The sequence below is a fragment of the Lytechinus pictus genome, chromosome 15 (assembly GCF_037042905.1).
Source record: "Lytechinus pictus isolate F3 Inbred chromosome 15, Lp3.0, whole genome shotgun sequence".
Taxonomy (NCBI): domain Eukaryota; kingdom Metazoa; phylum Echinodermata; class Echinoidea; order Temnopleuroida; family Toxopneustidae; genus Lytechinus; species Lytechinus pictus.
Genome location: NC_087259.1, coordinates 7137718 through 7159772, shown reverse-complemented (window position 1 = coordinate 7159772; position 22055 = coordinate 7137718). Strand labels below are relative to the sequence as shown.

The window sequence follows — 22055 nt, the reverse complement described above, 5'->3', positions numbered from 1 at the left end:
TTCACGCAGTGTCAAGGGGAAAGGGCGAAATCAAACTTACCCTGCAAAACATTTCTCATACATTTCCCGTGCACTTTTAGTCGATTGAAATAAAACGGATACATTCCAGCATTTTGTAACAATTTTGCCACCCAAATTGAAATTTCAACACTTAGTAAGCACAACCTTTACCCTTTTGTGTGCCAACTGGATCTGAGGACATATCTGAATCTGAACAAAAGTTTATATCAGACATCTCCAGCATTTTTCACTAAGTTTGTGTCATTAAAGTGGGTTTACATTTCATTTTAAATTTGATACTTATTTTCTCCACACTTTTCCCAAGCTTGACAATGATTAATAAAATGAAAATCAAGCCTAAGCCATTTCATGTAAATCACAGTTCAGTGTAAAGCAAATATCGTCAAGATGGCCTTGGTGTCGAAGTGTTTTGGGCAAGAAAACAGTTTAAAAAGGTAAAAGATATCATCTAATCAATTTTACTAGCTAAATTCCACGTGTTCTTCATGATTAAGGTCTACTTTATTCGCATAACTATTTCCAAGTTCTGCGCAAAACATTTTTCATTAACTTTTCAAAAGTAAGTGGTGCTCACTCAAGCGGAAATATTTTTCGACAGTTATATCGTCATTTGCTTAAAAGGATCTGTACCAATGTTTAAATTTGGAAAAATCTTCAGGATATTACAAATATATAATTTCACAGGATTTTTTCTAAGTGTAAACTTTTTTTTGATACGCACTGTATAATTTCACATGACTTGTTTTACCATATCCATTATATTTGTCAGCTTTAGGAATAATAATAATAGTAATAATAATAATACTTTCATAATGCCTTAACATCTCACCGCTATATGAGAAGTTTGATTGTCCAAAATAATAGAAATATCAAAGACTTACACTTGAATTTAAAACAAAACTGCCAGTTGATACAAAGCTGGCAGAACCAGTTGGTATCTCAAAAGCTGGCAAAACCAAAACTCGAAGTAACTCTCCTCAATGAGGGCCTGATAGTTTTCTCTGCATAAATCAGAATGGTTCCTGCTTTATGTGGAGATCTCTCCAGCACAAGTGGTGGAGTTGATTTGCATAACAAAGACCAAGTGCAGTTCCTTTCAAATGGACCAAGAGAATTCAGGGTAAATGAAAAAGTAATTATTTTAGGGCACTTTGGCGAGGCGTTTATCTACATTTGCCACTCTCCACCTCGGTGGATTGTGGAACCCCACCTATTTTTTTTTATATTTTTTTTTTATTTTTTTTTTTTGGGGTGGGGGAGGTCATAATTAAAAGAAAGCTCACTAAGCACAAGGGTAGCAAGTGGGGGTGGGGGCTTGACCTCATAATCAAAAATTGGTAGGCATGCGTTGCGCGCAAAATGAAATAAAATAACGGGGGGGGGGGGGGCAATCAGACTGACTAATCATGAAAAGAGCGGCCTCTGTAAAAAAAAAAACGATGTACATTGCTGACCGGTTGGCTCTGGCGCGCTTAGTGTGAGTAGGGGGAATCATAGAAATGCATTATAATCATGGAGATGTTTTATACCAATGATTATAATACATTTCTGTAGGGCAAAGGTGGTCCTCGGTGAGTGCGTGCGAGCCGATTTCAGTCACAGAAAATTCGACGCTATTGCCACTTTATTATCAACACAGGCAAACTTATTCTATAATATTCTCCAAATGTCTGCTAAAACAAGGAAATTGTATTACCTTTATAATAAATTTATTCCAATGTATGATGACTCCAACAAATGAAGAGATTGTATATTAAACATCAACAGTCTGCTTGGAGTGGAAATGATTCCGTTATGTTTATCAACATGCATAATATACAGTATGGCCTATTGGACCGCGCTGTCATAATGAACAACACAACTTCTACAGCTAGCATGGCTAGTATAATCATTTGGACTTTGATCATTATTTTTATACCCTCATAACAGACAAACAAAATCAATGGGATACGATTCAGTATTGATTCGCCTCGTACACTCTGATATGGCAAAAAAGAAGAATAATTAAATCACCGTCTAGACTGGGAGTGTTGTCTAATGTATAAAGTTCCATTATTTTGATTGTTTTTATTTTATTTTATGCAAATTAGGAAAGATTAGAGAAGAGACAAATCGACAAAAAACAAAATAGAGGATAACAATATTTCACTTGTTGGCCGGCTAATAATCCTTTAAAAAAACGTTAAGTAGAAATTTAGCTATCGGATGAGATTGAGATGAGAAGAAAGCGAATGAATTATTTGTTAGGACATAATTAGGCAAGAAATATACATTTTTAAGAGTTATGTGATGTATAATAATGTAATATTCTGGAGAAAAAAGAACCACATTTAAGGTAAAACTTACAATTTATTTTTCTCCATGTCATGCATAGAAATGGCAACGCGAGAAACCTACCCTAGTGACAGAGGCAACGCCGAAAATAAGGTAAGAAAATATAATTGTTTATTCAGACAATGGGAGAGTATAAGGCAGTGGAATAAAGTTCTGTTAGAACTATTAAGTTATTGAAAGGTCAATTTAAGCCCCGGATTTAAGCATACTGAGTTGGACATAATATTTAAGCTTATTTTTAATTGTCCAGTTGGCAACGTGACATTTCACAAAGGCGAGGTGCCTTGGTCGAGTGGTCTTAGGCACCCGGCTACACCAAGAATATTCACGGTAAGATTCCCTCCACAACCCTTGTCCAAAGCATTTATCTACATTGCTTTTTTTATCCTGCATCAAATGAAATAGGTTTATATTCTATTGATAACAACGTGTGGACGTGTTTAAAAAAATCATTAAATTGTTAAGTGAATTTGTTAAGTAAGATTTGTCGATGATAAATATTTGCTTGTATTTTATCAATCTCTGTTTGTCTTTATTTTTCTTTATTTTTATTATGTTAGATATCAATGAAGGGTCCAGGATTTTGTTTAGAAATCGATCCATCCAGGTTAACAAATATTTCCTTTTCATACCTGAATCAAAATGGAATAAAGAAACATATAGTGCTGGATATCAGAGTGAGTATATTAGTAAAAGTGGATGCTTAAATTACTTTGATATTATTCAAAATTGTTAAAGCAAATAATATCATACGGGATAATATTGTAATATCGAACAAATAAAAACCACCGGATAGAAATAAAACTTGAAGTAAAAGGTTGGTAAATGTGAATGCTGCCTTCTGTGTGTTGTTTTTAAACGAAGTGCCACACTGGGCGTTGTGGCGTGCGCCTGTAATCCAAGCTATGTGGGGAAATTACAAATTGATGCAGAGGTTCGAGGTTCAAATCCTGGTCACGTCTTTCGGATGGTGACGTTAAAGGTCGGTCCCAGACGTAAATAATCATATCTGATTGATACACGTCTGACAAAAACTCAAATACACACACACACACACACACACAGAATATGCTTATCGAATTTTCATTTTCAGTTTATCATTCCACATAATTACGCAAACCTTATTAAGTATGTTAGAAATCATCTTTGGTCTATACTTTGCAATGGTTATCAACTCTGTATAGGCCATATGCATGGATACTATATCATTTCAGATTTTACCTTTTTGTGAAAGCTAAATGATGGGGAAAATGAAATAAAGTAACATTTTCTTACTATGAAATAGTTTTCTCTCCATCTCACCATTTATTTTGCAATTCTCCCACACTTCTAAAGGACGAAAAAGAGGTCTTGACAGTCGGTGTACAGCCTCAGGACGAAAGAAACATCGAAGTGGGACTAGGCGCTGCTCCGGAAAGTTCGGGGTCGGAGACACGGGATGAAGAAATGTCCGAGATAGTGAGTATACGCGCTTACTTATTCAATTTTCTCCCTCCCCTTCATTATCTTCATCTGTGTGCGTTTGTGTGTGTGTGTGGGGGGGTGTGGTAGCCAATTTCAGCCAACGTAAGTAAGCGAGGACAAATACAAATTCATGTAAATGTGCATGTAGCATTGTGTCCAGAAAATGTTAAAAACTTAATTTTCGAGAACATGGTTCTGAAATAATATTGGAATATCATTTATTTAAAGATATTCCAAATCAAATTCTACACAATAGTGTAAGCATGTTGTCACTTGAATAAATCTTATTCTCAACCTAAATACTTTCCTCATTTCTCATTTATTATAGGGACCACTGCGATCTGATGAAGGGAGGCAAGTTTCTCTGGGATTGCCAGAGGAGTGATCACGGAACATAATTAGCTTGGAGGGGGAGGGGAGGGGACAGTGTAGGGCCGGGGGGGGGGGTAGAGTGAATGATAAGACAATAGATCTGATGAAAGAAGACAAGTTTCCCTGGGATTACGAGAGGAATGATCGCGGATCATAGTTTGCTTGGAGAGGGTATGGGCGGGGGGGGGGGGGAAGGGATTAAGGATAAGGCAATCCTGTACTATCCAAAATGCCTATATCCACATTTTTTTCTGAAATAGACGCCTGAAATACTTTATTATAATCTTCTTGTGCTTCATTTGACCACATTTCCCCCCCCAAAAAAAAAGAAAAAAAATAAAATAAATAAATTAAATAAATAATATATCATAAAAAAAGTTATCATCCCTGTCGCCGCTTAAAACAATGATTTTTGTTTTGGGGTGTTTATCAGTGGCTGTAACAGGTTATCTTAATGGGAAGGGGCTCCTCAATTCAAATTTCGATTTTCATTCTATTATTCATTTCCAATTAACATTAGAAATGTATATAAATTAATCAAATGTGTTTGTTTGCATTGTTACACAACTGAGAACAAGATGAATTTAGAAATATTTATTTCTCGTTTTTTAGTTATAAATAACGTCAATCAATCATCATTCATCTTGTATATTGAGATGTAATATCTGATGAAATACGGGGATCCACAAAACAGCATAGTGTGTATAATAATGTGGACCCACACAAGAAACAAATCATTTTTTAATTGCTTGACCCAGATAAAGAACAATGGGGGGACTCCATCAGCTGATAACAAATATCTGAGACCGTTGTACCTAAATGAATCTTTGATTTTAAAGTACTTAATTATGTGTTAATCGTTAAGTCTTTCATAGAACTCATTCATTTGTATCTTCAATTTTCAGTTACCTGCCTAAAGGTTTGGTATACTCAGCTCAATATCATTCATATGTGTAATGTATATATTATAAGAATATCTTGCTCATATTCGCGTAGTGACAGTTAAGATGCTCTATATTAATTATGAACATACTTTGTTGTATTTCTGTATATACTCGAGACATATGAAAGGATTTTAATATAAATAAGGAGTCGATGGGATGGGGTTAACTATAATTTACCCCCCCCCCCGGATTTTCGCCGGTGTTCGATTGATGCGATACCAATTGATACGATTCTGATTCACATGGTTTGTGAGGGGGAGGGATCAGTTTTCCTTCCCAATACAGTTTTCAAAAACATGATTATTCATAATTATTCAACTACTTTGATATGTGTATTGAATTGTTATATTACATATGCAATTCAAAGTGGAGTTTCATATAATTACTTTGATAGATGCTACAATTATTTGTGCTCTTATTGTGGAAATAAATAAAATTAAAATTAAATGACATAAAGTGAAATTGATGTATGCTTAATTTGGTGGGAGCATGGTTATTATCACTCATTGCGGTGTCGCGACTGATATTATATAACACAGACTGAAATGAATTGTTTTGTATAACAATGCCTGAAATGATATAACAATCAAATAATATTTTCAGTTAGTGATCAATAAATATATAAAGTCATTGTAAATTCAATCCTCTTGTGTATGCCATGTGAAATTCTGAAGAAATATTCTGTTATATTATGGTAAATGCCCCGACAGCTGTCGTTTATATTGTCACTTGGGGTATGTTTGTATATCAAATATTGGTAGTCGAGCTCGATCGTGGCTGACAACCAGAAATGTGATGATGATGAGGGTGGTGATGATTATGATGATTTCTAAGATGATGATGGTGATGATGATAGTTAAGATGATGATAATGATGGTGGTGATGGTGTTGAGGGTGGTGATGACGATGATGTTGATGATGACGATGATGACGGTGGGGATGATGATGATGAGGGTGGTGATGACGATGATGATTGTGATGACTCCGATGATTGCAATGATGATGCTGAAGATGATGGAGATGAACATGTAGATCATTAAGATAACGGAGATAAGAATGGTTGCGATGAAAATAATGTTGAGGATGACACTAATGATGATGATGATGATGATGATAATAAAGATCATGATGATGGTTACTAAATTGGTTATAATGGCGGTGGTAGTGAAATGATCTGAAAGATATTCATAACGCTTTATTTCGTCTTCCTCCTCATTTTTTTCTTCTTCTTTTTCTCCCTCTTCGTCTTTCCCCCTGCTTTTCTGAAATTGTAATAATCTATAGCAAGTATTTGTCAGCAAGGAAAGGGACAGGAAATTGCAAAATAATAAAATCGTATTTTTCTTTCTCTCCCTCTCTCTCCACCTATTTCGACTTTCGTACTTTTCATTCCCATTTCTCTCTATTCTCTTATTCAATGTTTCTCATCATTTCTTTTTATCTGAAGGCGGTATTTGCGAATAGACGGATTTTATATAGTTTCCTACATGCCTTTAAGCGACACTCGTGTACTCATGTACTTGTACTAAAAAGTTTTATGATCTCATAAAATTAATATCACAGTTACAACTAAAATCAAATTAATATAAAAAAAAATGCAATATAAACATATCTCATACAATATAATGCAAGATCAAACACAAAAAAATGAGATGAAACTCAATGAAAAGGGGAGGGTGAGAATGAGGGGGGGGGGGGGTGGAAGTGAAACGGCATGATCTGAAACTCGGAATCAGGAGTGGCATGTGAAAGCTACAGAAAGGCCAGTAAGAAATCTGAGGGTTTTATGGCGTGAAAAATAAAATAATTTAAAGAAAATTAGGAAAAATCTAAATATCTAAATCCTAAATGACTTGCTAAAATGTGGAATTTTTATAAAAAAATGTTCGAAAATGTATGGGGAATCAAGATTGTTTTTGGATCGATTTGAAGTTTGAGCAGTTTTCCCTATGATAATATACTATAATCTTTATTTTATAAATATAATTACACATACGTCACGATAAAAGCCAATTACGTTTCATCCTCAATTTCTTACCAAGTCAAAAATCTGAAAATATCAATGATAATTTGTAATGCCAAGTCATGTCGTCCGCTATTATTGTATCAAAAATTCAATATTAGTGAAGTAAAAAGTATCTTTACGGTCAAATATTACACAAATATTATATTGAAAGATCAGTGATAAACCTAATATATCCCCCTTCCCATTTAGGGGCACTTAATACTCCATGACATTTTGAATGATTGTATGATTATGTTATGTTCAACACAATATTGATGATGAATGGACACCAATGAAGATTCTTCTTGATCGATATTGATTTGATCGGAATCTCACAGGAATCGAACCTGTCCCATCGCATCAACTTTATTGTGTGATTTTGGGGGTTTACCTGAGATTACAATTTTGAAATTTTACAATAAATACCTTCTTATCAAAGGTAATTGCCAAGAGTCTTGACTTGTATTGGTGGGTACGAATCAGGAAAGATTGGGGTAAAAGACCGAAAGAGGGGATGGTAAAAGAATGTTGGCAAAAAATGAAGTTATCCAGTCTATTGAATTTTTACCAATCAAATACTTTAACAAGTATGAAAAATTAAACATTAAAATAGTAGGTTTGCATGATATCGAGTTTCATTAGTAACTTAAGGGGATACGAACATGATCATAAAGAGAGCATAGCTTTTTGAGATAATTATAATTATAGGTCCTTCTCATGATGATTTTATAATTACAGTTTTCAGATAATTTATCTATATATGATTTATGGATAATGGCTAGGCGTATACTTCTACAACAAGTGCAACAATTAAAATCTTAAATAACAAACAGTAAAAAAGTAATAACTCGTGAATACATTACAGTCATATCGAAGGAAACTATTTACCAAGGATAATTTTTTTTACATACAAGGAACAGCTACAGGGGAGGAAAAAATCCAAATTATTGATATAAAACACTCGTTCGTTCACAAGAAGAAAAAAATACAACACGCGATTTACTAAGTATACGTTCATAACAGGATGTACAGGCGCGGATCCAGGAGGGGGCCGAGCCGGCCCCGGCCCCCCTATTTTTTGACAACCTACAAAAAAAGTGTACTCTTTAATTTGATAGAAACTATGAAAAACAGAAAGAAAAGTAAGAAAGAGGTATCATACCCATGATGTGTAATTTACAGCCTCGTAACGGCCGGCCCGACCCCGAAAGGAAACCAAAAAAAGTGAGGGGAAGAATTGGAAAATAGACTTTATATACAAATTTTCGCTCGCGCTTCGCGCTCGCATTGCCTGTGTAATGAATCCCATTCAAGAGGATTAAATGGCACTTATATATCCAGTTCTGAAATCAATTTGCAAACAATATTTAAGCTCGCACATCAAGCTTTCATTATTTTGTTTGATTTACACAAATTGTTTATATATATCAAAATTTTCAGCTCGCGCTGCGCGCTCGCATTGTTTGATTTGTGAGTTACCTATCCTCTTTGGAAATTCTTACCAAAATTGGTCAAAATGCTCCTTTATCATGTCAGTATATCAAAAAATTAAGCTCGTGCTTCGCGCTCGCATTATTGTTTGAGACACACAGCTTGTTCTTTATTTAAATAAAAACGCGCTTAGACTGTCCAGTTTTCAGGTCGGAATATCAGAATATTGAGCTCGCGCTTCGCACTCTCATTATTTAATTGGTGATACTTGTATCCTCTTCATTAATCACTAAAAAACCAGTCCTAAGTGAGTCCCTTTTCACGTTACTATGATAGAATTTCGGCTCGAGCATCGCGCTCGCATTGTTTAGTTGGATACTTATTTTTTTTCATGATTATACAATCTCCTCAGAATCTTCAGGTCTAAGGACATAAAATATCAAAGAATTTGAGCTCGCGCTTCGCGCTCGCATTACATATTAAGACCACATGAGATACCTTATCTTGTTTATAACAATTAAAACAAATATATACTTAAAACTACAGTCTTTAGTTAGGACTACCCCCCGAAAAACAAACAAAAAATCAGATTATAGCGGTCAATCGAGAAAAATGTTGATGAAAATATTTTTCGGCCCCCCCTATTGGCGAAAGCTGGATCCGCCCCTTGTATGACATAATTATATGACATTCTACCATTATTTTATGTTTTATACTTTGATTTTTCAACAAAACTTATACACAAGCAGTTTCTACTCACATGTTCAAAATTGAGTTGATCATTGATCCACCATGTACAGATGTACCAACATTCCATCCACCTTTGTCAATGATTAATCAAACGCAACCAAGAATATACAGAAATATGTTTTTCAATCTAAAGCAGGCAAACTAAAAAGTGACATCGAATAAGTCCCCACACTCTAAATCAATGTGGTTGAGGAATCATTGCGCTCGATCTGATCATCACAAAGTTGAAAGTATACATCATCACAAAGTTGAAAGTATACAAATCCACAGTCAATTAAACCTCTTCTACTCCAATATTCATCATCCTCGACCTCGATCCAATATCAGTTTGAAATTCGCTATACGTACATGTATGACGAACTTTATTTTCAATAAATAGTATTGTTATAGGCATATGCGCAATACAACGACTATAGTAATTGTCCTTCTCAAGCGTGCCAAAAAAACATGGACTCTAAAGCTGGCCCGTGAAATCATGTGTGTCATGCAAATTCTGGGGCCGATCGCAGAAAGCGTTGCAATCAAACGAAACTCCGACAAATTGATGAAACGCTTTTTCCCGTCTATTTTTGAAGGGTGAAAAGATGTATGATTGAACATAACTCTTCCGCAACGGTGCTCCGAATATGATTATTACAAGCTTTCCATTTACAGCTGTATCTTTATTTCACAGGAAAACCAGAAATATTTCTCTATGATCTATCTGATTATGATGTTAATCAATGATTATTGACTGGACACCAATGTTCACTCGATGAAGCCAAACGTCGAAACGGTAAACCGCAGCAATGCACATCGCGAGCTCTGTAATCTGGTGTTAGTACAGTGACGTAAGATGATGATTGGCTGAAAATGTGATTCGTCATATCCTATATATACCAATGCACCAGTGGTTACAATAGCGATATCATTATTACGGGGAATTCCATCCAGACCAGATCATGAACCCAGCATGTACATTTTGATTGGTCAGTTATAGACGTCATGTGACTTGTCTAGCCAATCAGAGACTATCGTGTAAGCCTGCAAGGCCGCACCCAGCATATTCGCATCCTGTCAAAATATCTACTGTATGTTGTGATTCACTTGAATATTTCAGATGTTAAAACTAAAGGGTGATTTCTGGTCGAGAAACAAGCATTGATTTTTTTCTTATTATACTTGGTTATGCATGAATTATGGATGTGCTTACAGTGAATACAATAAGTAAATTTAAGAGATAAGCTATTGAATCCATGTGTTTTTAATGAGCCTAAATGAAAACATGAATAATAAAACGGCTAAAGCCGGAAGAAATTGATCTGCAAAGAAAGGTCCTTAATAAAAAAAATACAAGTTGTGCTCGTTTCTTACTACGGTCAGTACGATAAGGGCCTTATCATAAACTCAAATAAATATGTGTAGGCTAAATATTACTTTAAAATGGTCATAGACGGATACAAACATACAATATGATTGTTATCTCCAACTTAGACACATGTTGCGGTTTTCAGGAATAGGTCTTAAATGTATTACCATTTTACTTATCCACTGTTTATGATTAAAAAACCGCTCCACTGTTTATACAAATGAAGATAAAACACAGGTAGGATTAATTTACAAGGAAATATACGGAAATTATAGTAAAATCGATAATGTTTACGTAATATTTCATTTTTTTTCAAACAAACAAATATTAAAACTGGGAAGGAAATCAAGTGCCTACTCTGTTTTAGGCCCGCACATTTTTTTTTTATCCTTACTTAATCTAAAACTGTCATCAGACTTTTCACAATTCATCAGATAAAGTATGTATAAACTATGACAACAAAAATGATGATAGAAAAAATTCATAGAAATGTGGCCAAGGCCCGGTAACAAAATGATCTGCACTTGATTGTGAGCATTATGCTATAATTGATCATACACAACAAGCAATGCAAATTATTGCAGAAATCAGCTCTAGAATCAATTGCTGAGCGTAATGTTACAGGCTCCAGTATGTGTATAGCATTGTAATTATGCATCCATTCGTAGTGCTAGTCTAGTCTCTTTTCCAGACTATGTTAATGTTAGACCAGGACACATTTTTTATATTTATCTCGTTTAAGACAAGGCACCCATCCACCCAGACCCCTCCCGATGTTTATATTAAATTCTCACTGCCTGGGTTTGGATTTTGAGTCATAGATCGATGATAAAGCATTTGCAACTAAATCGCAAGCTTCTGGAACCACATTGTCATTGCTATTGAGATATTTTGGTAAATCAAATCAATTTCAAGCTAGAAAACTGATTTTTTTAAAGTATTTCAGTTATTAAAGCAAAATTTGACCAAAAAATATGTCTTTAAAATATTCAATTTTTTTTTTTTTTATAAAAACATTAACCAGCACAAGTTGCATACAATTTTGGTTCTACTATATATACAACAATGGTACCGGTACTTTCGCGGAACTGGGCGTTGTGGCGTGCGCCTGTAATCCAAGCTGTTGGGAAGTTACAAATTGATGAAGAGGTTCGAAGTTCGAGCCCTGGTCACGTCTTTCGGATGGTGACGTTAAAGGTCGGTCCCAGACGTAAATAATCATATCTGATTGATACACGTCTGACAAAAACTCAAACACACACACACACACTTTCGCGGAAGGCTGGAGATACAGAATCCTTGATATTGGATATCGATAGTGTAACCGATAATGAATCTGTGAATGCAACAGGAGATGCAGAATCTTTGATACTGCATTTTGATTTATTATAGACGTATATCCATGGTATATCCAATCAAAAGATTGATGGATGGTGGAAATAATCAACGCTGTCACGATGACATGGTTGTCATCGATAAAGAAATGGCGGGGGTCGAACTATTTCAACATCGCGTAATATCGGGCGGGCTTGATAATAATACGTTGAACATCACCTCAATCAAGAGACCGTATTGAAACAAAAGAATTGAGATTTGCGCGATATTTTATAAAGTACGGGTCTAGTACCATTAATTGGTACGCACACAGTAATTCATATATACCATGATGATCGAAGCGAGTGATGTCATATACCTTACGGTATATTCACCATGGATGTTAATACATCGAGTGAATCGGATTGTAACGGCGCCAAAATCATTACAAACGATGACATTGTTGTATCACCCAAACCCGCGGACACTGACAATTTTTTCCATTGGGTGATGAATCTGACATTAATGTTGATACGGTTGACTCACCAGGTGATAGATGCACAGCCATTGGTGAGCATAATCCTGTATCACCTGCCGCTGATAATAATGTCTCTGTACCGGTGGAGACTGATGATATCGACAATACAGCGACGGAACCTATGATATCAGATCATGATAGTGTAATCGATAGCGAATCTGTGATACCGAGGGAGATACATAATCTTTTTTTTCTTTCGATAGTGTAACCGATAACGAATCTGTGAATACAACGGGAGATGCGGAATCTTTGATACTGGATTTTGAATTATTAGAGACGTATATCCAATCAAAAGAATAATCGATGGATGGTATAACTAAAGCTTATGTGGAAATAATCAACACTGTCACGGAAAAAAATGCCCGCGAGCCGTTTCTTTCGTATTTTGGAGAATTTTGGCGGAGCAGTGGTGTAAAAAAAATACGCGTACGGGTCTAGTACCATTGATTGGTAAGCACACAGTAATTCATATATACCATGATGATCGGAGCGAGTGATGTCATATTTTCACACACGCTCGTATCGCAACGGGGCCTTACGGTATATTCACAATGGATGTTAATACATCGAGTGAATCGGATTGTAACGGCGCCAAAATCATTACAAACGATGACATGGTTGTATCACCCAAACCCGGGGACACTCCGATAAAGAAATGGCGGGGGTCGAACTATTTCAACATCGCACAATATCGGGCGGGCTTGATAATATACGGTCCGTTAACATCGCCTCAATCTACAGCAAGCGACCGTATTGTAACAAAAGAATAGAGATTTGCGCGATATTTTATAAAGTACGGGTCTAGTACCATTGATTGGTACGCACACAATAATTCATATATACCATGATGATCGAAGCGAGTTATGTCATATTTTCACACAGGCTCGTATCGCAAAGGGGCCTTACGGTATATTCACCATGGATGTTAATACATCGAGTGAATCAGATTAACAGCGCCAAAATCATTACAAACGATGACATGGTTGTATCACCCAAGCCCGCGGACACTCTGATAAAGAAATGGCGCGGGTCGAACATTTCAACATCGCACAATATCGGGCGGGCTTGATAATATACGGTCCGTTAACATCGCCTCAATCTACAGCAAGCGACCGTATTGTAACAAAAGAATTGAGATTTGCGCGATATTTTAAAAAGTAAGGGTCTAGTACCATTGATTGGTACGCACACAGTAATTCATATATACCATGATGATCGAAGCGAGTGATGTCATATTTTCACACAGGCTTGTATCGCAACGGGGCCTTACGGTATATACACCATGGATGTTAATTCATCGAGTGAATCGGATTGTAACAGCGCCAAAATCATTACAAACGATGACATGGTTGTATCACCCAAACCCGGGGACACTCCAATAAAGAAATGGCGGGGGTTGAACTATTTCAACATCGCACAATATCGGGCGGGCTTGATAATATACGGTCCGTTAAACATCACCTCAATCTACAGCAAGCGACCGTATTGTAACAAAAGAATAGAGATTTGCACGATATTTTATAAAGTACGGGTCTAGTACCATTGATTGGTACGCACACAGTAATTCATATATACCATGATGATCGAAGCGAGTGATGTCATATTTTCACACAGGCTCGTATCGCAACCGGGCCTTACGGTATATACACCATGGATGGTAATTCATCGAGTGAATCGGATTGTAACAGCGCCAAAATCATTACAAACGATGACATGGTTGTATCACCCAAACCCGGGGACACTCCAATAAAGAAATGGCGGGGGATGAACTATTTCAACATCGCACAATATCGGGCGGGCTTGATAATATACGGTCCGTTAACATCGCCTCAATCTACAGCAAGCGACCGTATTGTAACAAAAGAATAGAGATTTGCGCGATATTTTATAAAGTACGGGTCTAGTACCATTGATTGGTACGCACACAGTAATTCATATATACCATGATGATCGAAGCGATTGACAATTATTCTATTGGGTGATGAATCTGACATTGATGTTTATACGGTTGACTCACCAGGTGATAGATGCACAACCATTGGTGAGAATAATCCTGTATCACCTGCCGCTGATAATAATGTCTCTGTACCGGTGGAGCCTGATGATATCGACAATACAGCGACGGAACCTATGATATTAGATCATGATAGTGTAATCGATAGCGAATCTGTGATACCGGGGGAGATACATAATCTTTTTTTCTTTCGATAGTGTAACCGATAACGAATCTGTGAATACAACGGGAGATGCGGAATCTTTGATACTGGATTTTGAATTATTAGAGACGTATATCCAATCAAAAGAATAATCGATGGATGGTATAACTAAAGCTTATGTGGAAATAATCAACACTGTCACGGAAAAAAAATGCCAGCGAGCCGTTTCTTTCGTATTTTGGAGAATTTTGGCGGAGCAGTGGTGTAAAAAAAAAATACGCGTACGGGTCTAGTACCATTGATTGGTAAGCACACAGTAATTCATATATACCATGATGATCGGAGCGAGTGATGTCATATTTTCACACACGCTCGTATCGCAACGGGGCCTTACGGTATATTCACAATGGATGTTAATACATCGAGTGAATCGGATTGTAACGGCGCCAAAATCATTACAAACGATGACATGGTTGTATCACCCAAACCCGGGGACACTCCGATAAAGAAATGGCGGGGGTCGAACTATTTCAACATCGCACAATATCGGGCGGGCTTGATAATATACGGTCCGTTAACATCGCCTCAATCTACAGCAAGCGACCGTATTGTAACAAAAGAATAGAGATTTGCGCGATATTTTATAAAGTACGGGTCTAGTACCATTGATTGGTACGCACACAATAATTCATATATACCATGATGATCGAAGCGAGTTATGTCATATTTTCACACAGGCTCGTATCGCAAAGGGGCCTTACGGTATATTCACCATGGATGTTAATACATCGAGTGAATCAGATTAACAGCGCCAAAATCATTACAAACGATGACATGGTTGTATCACCCAAGCCCGCGGACACTCTGATAAAGAAATGGCGCGGGTCGAACATTTCAACATCGCACAATATCGGGCGGGCTTGATAATATACGGTCCGTTAACATCGCCTCAATCTACAGCAAGCGACCGTATTGTAACAAAAGAATTGAGATTTGCGCGATATTTTAAAAAGTAAGGGTCTAGTACCATTGATTGGTACGCACACAGTAATTCATATATACCATGATGATCGAAGCGAGTGATGTCATATTTTCACACAGGCTTGTATCGCAACGGGGCCTTACGGTATATACACCATGGATGTTAATTCATCGAGTGAATCGGATTGTAACAGCGCCAAAATCATTACAAACGATGACATGGTTGTATCACCCAAACCCGGGGACACTCCAATAAAGAAATGGCGGGGGTTGAACTATTTCAACATCGCACAATATCGGGCGGGCTTGATAATATACGGTCCGTTAAACATCACCTCAATCTACAGCAAGCGACCGTATTGTAACAAAAGAATAGAGATTTGCACGATATTTTATAAAGTACGGGTCTAGTACCATTGATTGGTACGCACACAGTAATTCATATATACCATGATGATCGAAGCGAGTGATGTCATATTTTCACACAGGCTCGTATCGCAACCGGGCCTTACGGTATATACACCATGGATGGTAATTCATCGAGTGAATCGGATTGTAACAGCGCCAAAATCATTACAAACGATGACATGGTTGTATCACCCAAACCCGGGGACACTCCAATAAAGAAATGGCGGGGGATGAACTATTTCAACATCGCACAATATCGGGCGGGCTTGATAATATACGGTCCGTTAACATCGCCTCAATCTACAGCAAGCGACCGTATTGTAACAAAAGAATAGAGATTTGCACGATATTTTATAAAGTACGGGTCTAGTACCATTGATTGGTACGCACACAGTAATTCATATATGATCGAAGCGAGTGATGTCATATTTTCACACATGCTCGTATCGCAACGGGGCCTTACGGTATTATATACACCATGGATGTTAATTCATCGAGTGAATCGGATTGTAACAGCGCCAAAATCATTACAAACGATGACATGGTTGTATCACCCAAACCCGCGGATACGGTCCGTTAAACATCACCTCAATCTACAGCAAGCGACCGTATTGTAACAAAAGAATTGAGATTTGCGCGATGTTTTATAAAGTACGGGTCTAGTACCATTGATTGGTACGCACACAGTAATTCATATATACCATGATGATCGAATCGATTGACAATTATTCTATTGGGTGATGAATCTGACATTGATGTTTATACGGTTGACTCACCAGGTGATAGATGCACAACCATTGGTGAGAATAATCCTGTATCACCTGCCGCTGATAATAATGTCTCTGTACCGGTGGAGCCTGATGATATCGACAATACAGCGACGGAACCTATGATATCAGATCATGATAGTGTAATCGATAACGAATCTGTGATACCGGACGAAACAGGGGGAGATACGTATGTAATTGTCATTTGATGATAAAAAAACACATTTTTATCACGAAAAGTGGGGAAATGATTGTGTCCGCCAATCCCTTCTCCGAAAAGTGGGGGATATGCACACGATACAATAATCTTCATCTGAAGAAATACTACACATACGTTATGATAAATGTAAATTACGCTTCATGCTCCATATCCAACCAAGAGAAAAATCTGAAAACATCAATAGTAAAATTTAATGCAGAGTCTATCCATCCTCTATTATCTTTTCCAAAATCCTATTTCATTTTTCATTTAGTATTTTTATTTTTTACTTAGGTTTCTTAATTTCAATGATATGAAATCCAATAGTTAAAGACACTTCTTTAAAATATATCGAAAAAAATCAGTGATAAAGAGAACCTTACACCATCCCCTATATAGGGACACCCAATACTCCATGACATTAAGAATGATAAAAATATTCCACACAATATTCACGATGAATGGACACCAATGAAGATTCTTTTAGATCGATATTGATATGATCGGAATCTCACAGGAATCGAACCTGTCCCATTGCATCAATTTCATTGTGTGATTTTGGGGTTAGCCGTAAATTGAAATAGACAACAAAGTTACAAGAAAATTAAATCATCATTTCCTAAACATGTTTAGCCAGCTCAATAGAGGCTACAATAAATTTTTCTATAATTTATTTTACGCTACATAAATAAACCTGGCGCGATTTCTTCTTCCAGCACGAGGAACACGAAACCCAACACCGACAAAAGCGACTGGGACAAGTCAACCATCGTCAAAAACACTCGAGGAGAAGATTACCGCAATTACAAGGATGAGAGCAACCTCGTTACCACCATCCCACACTGGAGCACCGAGGCATTCTATCCATCGATTAGATGTTTGATAGAGTCTACGAGGAATAATTCGTCAAACTATTTTTAATTTATACTATATCGTGAAAAGCGGGCGCAATGTCTACACCCAGATAATGGAACACAAGACCCACCATCGACAAAGCTAGTGGGACAAATCAGCTATCGTTATCGTCAAACACGCGCAACGAGATGACTACCGCATTCACCGGGATATGAACAACCTCGCCACATTGGCTGCGAAGCCAAACATTTAAGGGGGAACCACCAAATTTTTCGACAAGAACAAAAGAAAAGTTTCAAACAAAAAATTAAGGGAGTGCAGGAAAAATTATTGACCAGCAAAAAAAAATTAAAATGGTTACTAACATTTAACATTATAAAAATAAGGGGGCGGCAGGAGAGATAATTCATTAGAAAAAAAATGGTTACCATTAAACATTATTTGTCCTACTATAATAACTCGAATCTATTCCATTTGCCAGCAGTATTGGTTTTCACGTCTGTGGTGCCCCGACACATACCACTCGCATCTGGAATAATTTTGTATTGAGGTTTGCACTCCCTCAAAGGTAAGAAAGTTTATTTTAAATTGTCTTTCCACTCCCACAGTTTCCTGTTTGCTTATGGTGACAAAGTCATCTTTCTTTTTACGGTGTAGCTGCTATGGTTATATCACCAGACGATCTAGACGGCAGGACTGTGATGGTAGAGAAGAGAACGGGGACAACAGGGCTGAGATGGCAGGGATAATTCGTCGAACTATTTTTCATTTAACGATATATCGAGAAAACCGGACGCAATTTATCCACAAAGCTCAAGCAACACAAGACTAACCATCGACAAAACTAGTGGGACAAATCAGCAATCGTCAAACACGCCAACGAGATGGCTATCGCATGCACTGGGGTATGAACCACCTCGTCACAATCCCATACTGAAGCAACCGTCCGAGAAAGCCGTCTATCCACCGATAAGATGTTTGATAGAGGCTACGAGGGATAACTCGTCGAACTATTTTTCATTTAACGATATATCTAGAAAACCAGACGCGATTTCTACACCAAACTCAAGTAACACAAGACCCACCATCGACAAAGCTAGTGAGACAACTTAGCTATCGTCAAACATGCTCAAGAAGATGGCTATCGCATTCACAGGGATATGAACCACCTCGTCGTCACAATCCCATACTGAAGCAAGCGTCCGAGAAAGCCGACTATCCATCGATAAGATGTTTGACAGAGGCTACGTCGAACTATCTTTAACTTAACGCTATATCGAAAAAAGTCCCAATGTCTACACCCAACTCAAGGAAGAAAAGACCCAACACCGACAAAGCCACCCATACAAGTCAGAACCGTCAAACACTCTCAAAGAGATGACTACCGCATTCACTTCGATAAGAGAAAGCCCAATACCACCATCCCAAACTAGAGCATCCGTCTGAGAAGATCGACGCGTCGATCCACCGACACTGGAGCACCCGTCCGAAGCCTTCTCTCCTACGATGAGATGTTTGACAGAGGCTACGAGGGAGGATTCGTTGGGAAAAATCATTGACATTAACAAAAATGATAATACTGAAATGGTAATTGGCACAGCTAAGCAAACATCAAAACTTAACTTAAATGGTGTTTCAGTTAGAGATTCACTGATACCACCATCTGTTAGTGCTTTGAATCTTGGTTTACACTTTGAAACAGACTTAAAAATGAAAGAACATATCACTACTGTTTGTGAATCGGCATATTACATGGTCTATAACATTCGTCGTAACCGAAAATATTTAGATATCGGAATGTTACAAAAGAGATTGTTCATGCATGCATCATTAGCAAATCGGATTACTGTAATAGTCTGTGTGATCCCTGGCTCTCAATTATTGAAATTGCAGAGGGTGCAAAACACCTGCGCAAGGCTTATATTTGACTGTACAAAACATGCACGCATCACACTAACACTAAGAAACCTACATTGGTTGCCAATACGGCAGAGAATAGCATTCACAGTCTTACTTATTGTATACAAAGCACTTCTTGGTCAAGCTCCTGGCTACATTACAGAATTATTGAGGTATAAAATCAGTATATGGTTGCAATTTGCGCAGTTCAACGGATCATCTGCTATTACAGATTCCATCCTTCAAAACAAAAGTAATTTAGAAGCTAGGTGATCGAGCATTTGGGGGGCTTGTCAGTAAAAAAGAGAAAAAGATCCCAGGGCCCTCATCTTAACTTACCGCATGTTTCTCAGTGGCACTGAACAAGTTCTCACACCGTAAATGAAAAATGTGGATAAGAAACCGTTTCACTCATCTCATCACCACAAATTTCAAAGTTAAAGTCCAAGACCCACATCTAACACCAATCTCGATCAAACAACACACAGTTCGAAATTCGCGACTTTTGTACGAATTTCATTTTTTTTTACACACAGTCGAAGTACAATGACTCGTTCTTCTTCGCAAGCGCATAGCAATCGATTTCAGAACCACTCAATATCTGAATATCGTTGAGTTTTGTAAAACGTGAAATGGTTCCAGGGTAGGAATGGACACACCTTTTCCCGCGGCGGTCTTCCGAACGAACCGAATGTGATTATTACAAACTCCAACATCAAGTTCATCGATATCCATCGCGATCGATAAGAAAACCAGAAATATTTCTCTACGATCAATGTGATTATAGAGTGAATAACTATTGACTTGGCAGTGCATGTTCTCTCAAGGAAGCCCCGCGCTGAAATGACCAAATTATTGTAGCAATATCAATGCAGTTCACACCGCCAGCTCTGGATGGGTTGGTACAGTGTCGTTGTCAGACGATGATTGGCTGCAAATGTGATTCGTCATATCCTCTATATCCAATCAGAGATTGTTCTACATTGTTGCGATATCACATCACGGGGAATAACCTCAAGACCAGTTGGAACCAGAATGTACTCTTTATTGTTGTTGATTTAAATATCGTTGAACCTCAAAAATTAAAAGCAGTCATGTCTGATATACTTCCTTATTTGATATTTCAGATGGTAAAACTGAAAGGTAATTTCTAGCAGAGAAACAAGCATAGAAATATATTTTTCTCATCATTGGGAGATATAAACTATTGAATCCATGCGTTTGTCATAAGAATGGAAACATATATTTGAAAGATAAAATTATTAAACACCTAAAGCTGGAAGAAAAATATAAAAATACGGGTCCGTATACAGGTCGTGTACAGTTATCTTTCTATGTTAAGCATGTATAATTATGACTTTGAAAATTATCATGGACGAATACATATAGACTAGGTGATGTCCGATCCAAGTTCAATACATTATGTTGGTCTTGAGGCAAAAAGTCATCAATGTATTACATGTACCATCTTATCTTTTTTGCTTATGTACTGTTTATGATTTATTTAAAAAACACATTCCGTTCATTGTGAATTTTGTATATTTGTTTATTTATTTATTTGACTTATTTACCCAGGGTCTCCTGGTCAGTGATTGAAATACTGTTCTCAACCAGGGCCCTGCATAAATACATGCATACATACATACATAGAACAAACATACTACATTATATAGAAAACATATGAAGTAGACAATTTTACATTACAATATAATTACAACAGAGTGAAATTATATGAGTAAATTGATAAAAGGAACCAGTAGCCATCAGGATTTTAGTATAGAAATCAAGTAAAATAATAGGATGTAAATTACTTATATTTAATTGAGTTAGTGTACAGGAGGAATTTAGAAATTAATATATTAAACAAAAACTTAATTGAAAGAACCTCTATGCACATTTTTGGCCATATATCATTATTTGCTTGTACGTGAAAACAAGATATAGAATATAATAGAGAGTGGATGTTATTATTCATTATTCATTGGATTTAATAATAATATTCTGGTTCGTAAAAATTATTTACATTTACTTTACCTCTATCTTAACTAAACATAATGTATAATATAAGATAACGTAATGATATTTAAAAAAATTACATAGGATTTGCATTAAAAAAATCAATTTGCACGTTTTACACTCTCTGGACAGGGGGGGAAAAAAAGGACAATACCAATAAAGATAATGCAGTGAAAGGATTGATAAAGAAGGAAATATACAGACATCATAATAAAGCTTTAAAGTCATTTTTTTTCAAGCTATGATTTCTAAG

The 22055-nt window shown here is 36.8% G+C and overlaps 1 long non-coding RNA gene across 1 annotated transcript; it reads left to right on the top strand.

The window, feature by feature from the left end:
- The first annotated feature begins 2937 nt into the window (after positions 1 to 2937).
- LOC135156876 (uncharacterized) lies at positions 2938 to 4229 on the top strand. The gene is made up of 3 exons (XR_010295920.1): positions 2938 to 3032; positions 3691 to 3813; positions 4148 to 4229. It is a non-coding gene; the product is annotated as an uncharacterized LOC135156876 (long non-coding RNA).
- Positions 4230 to 22055: the final 17826 nt, after the last annotated feature.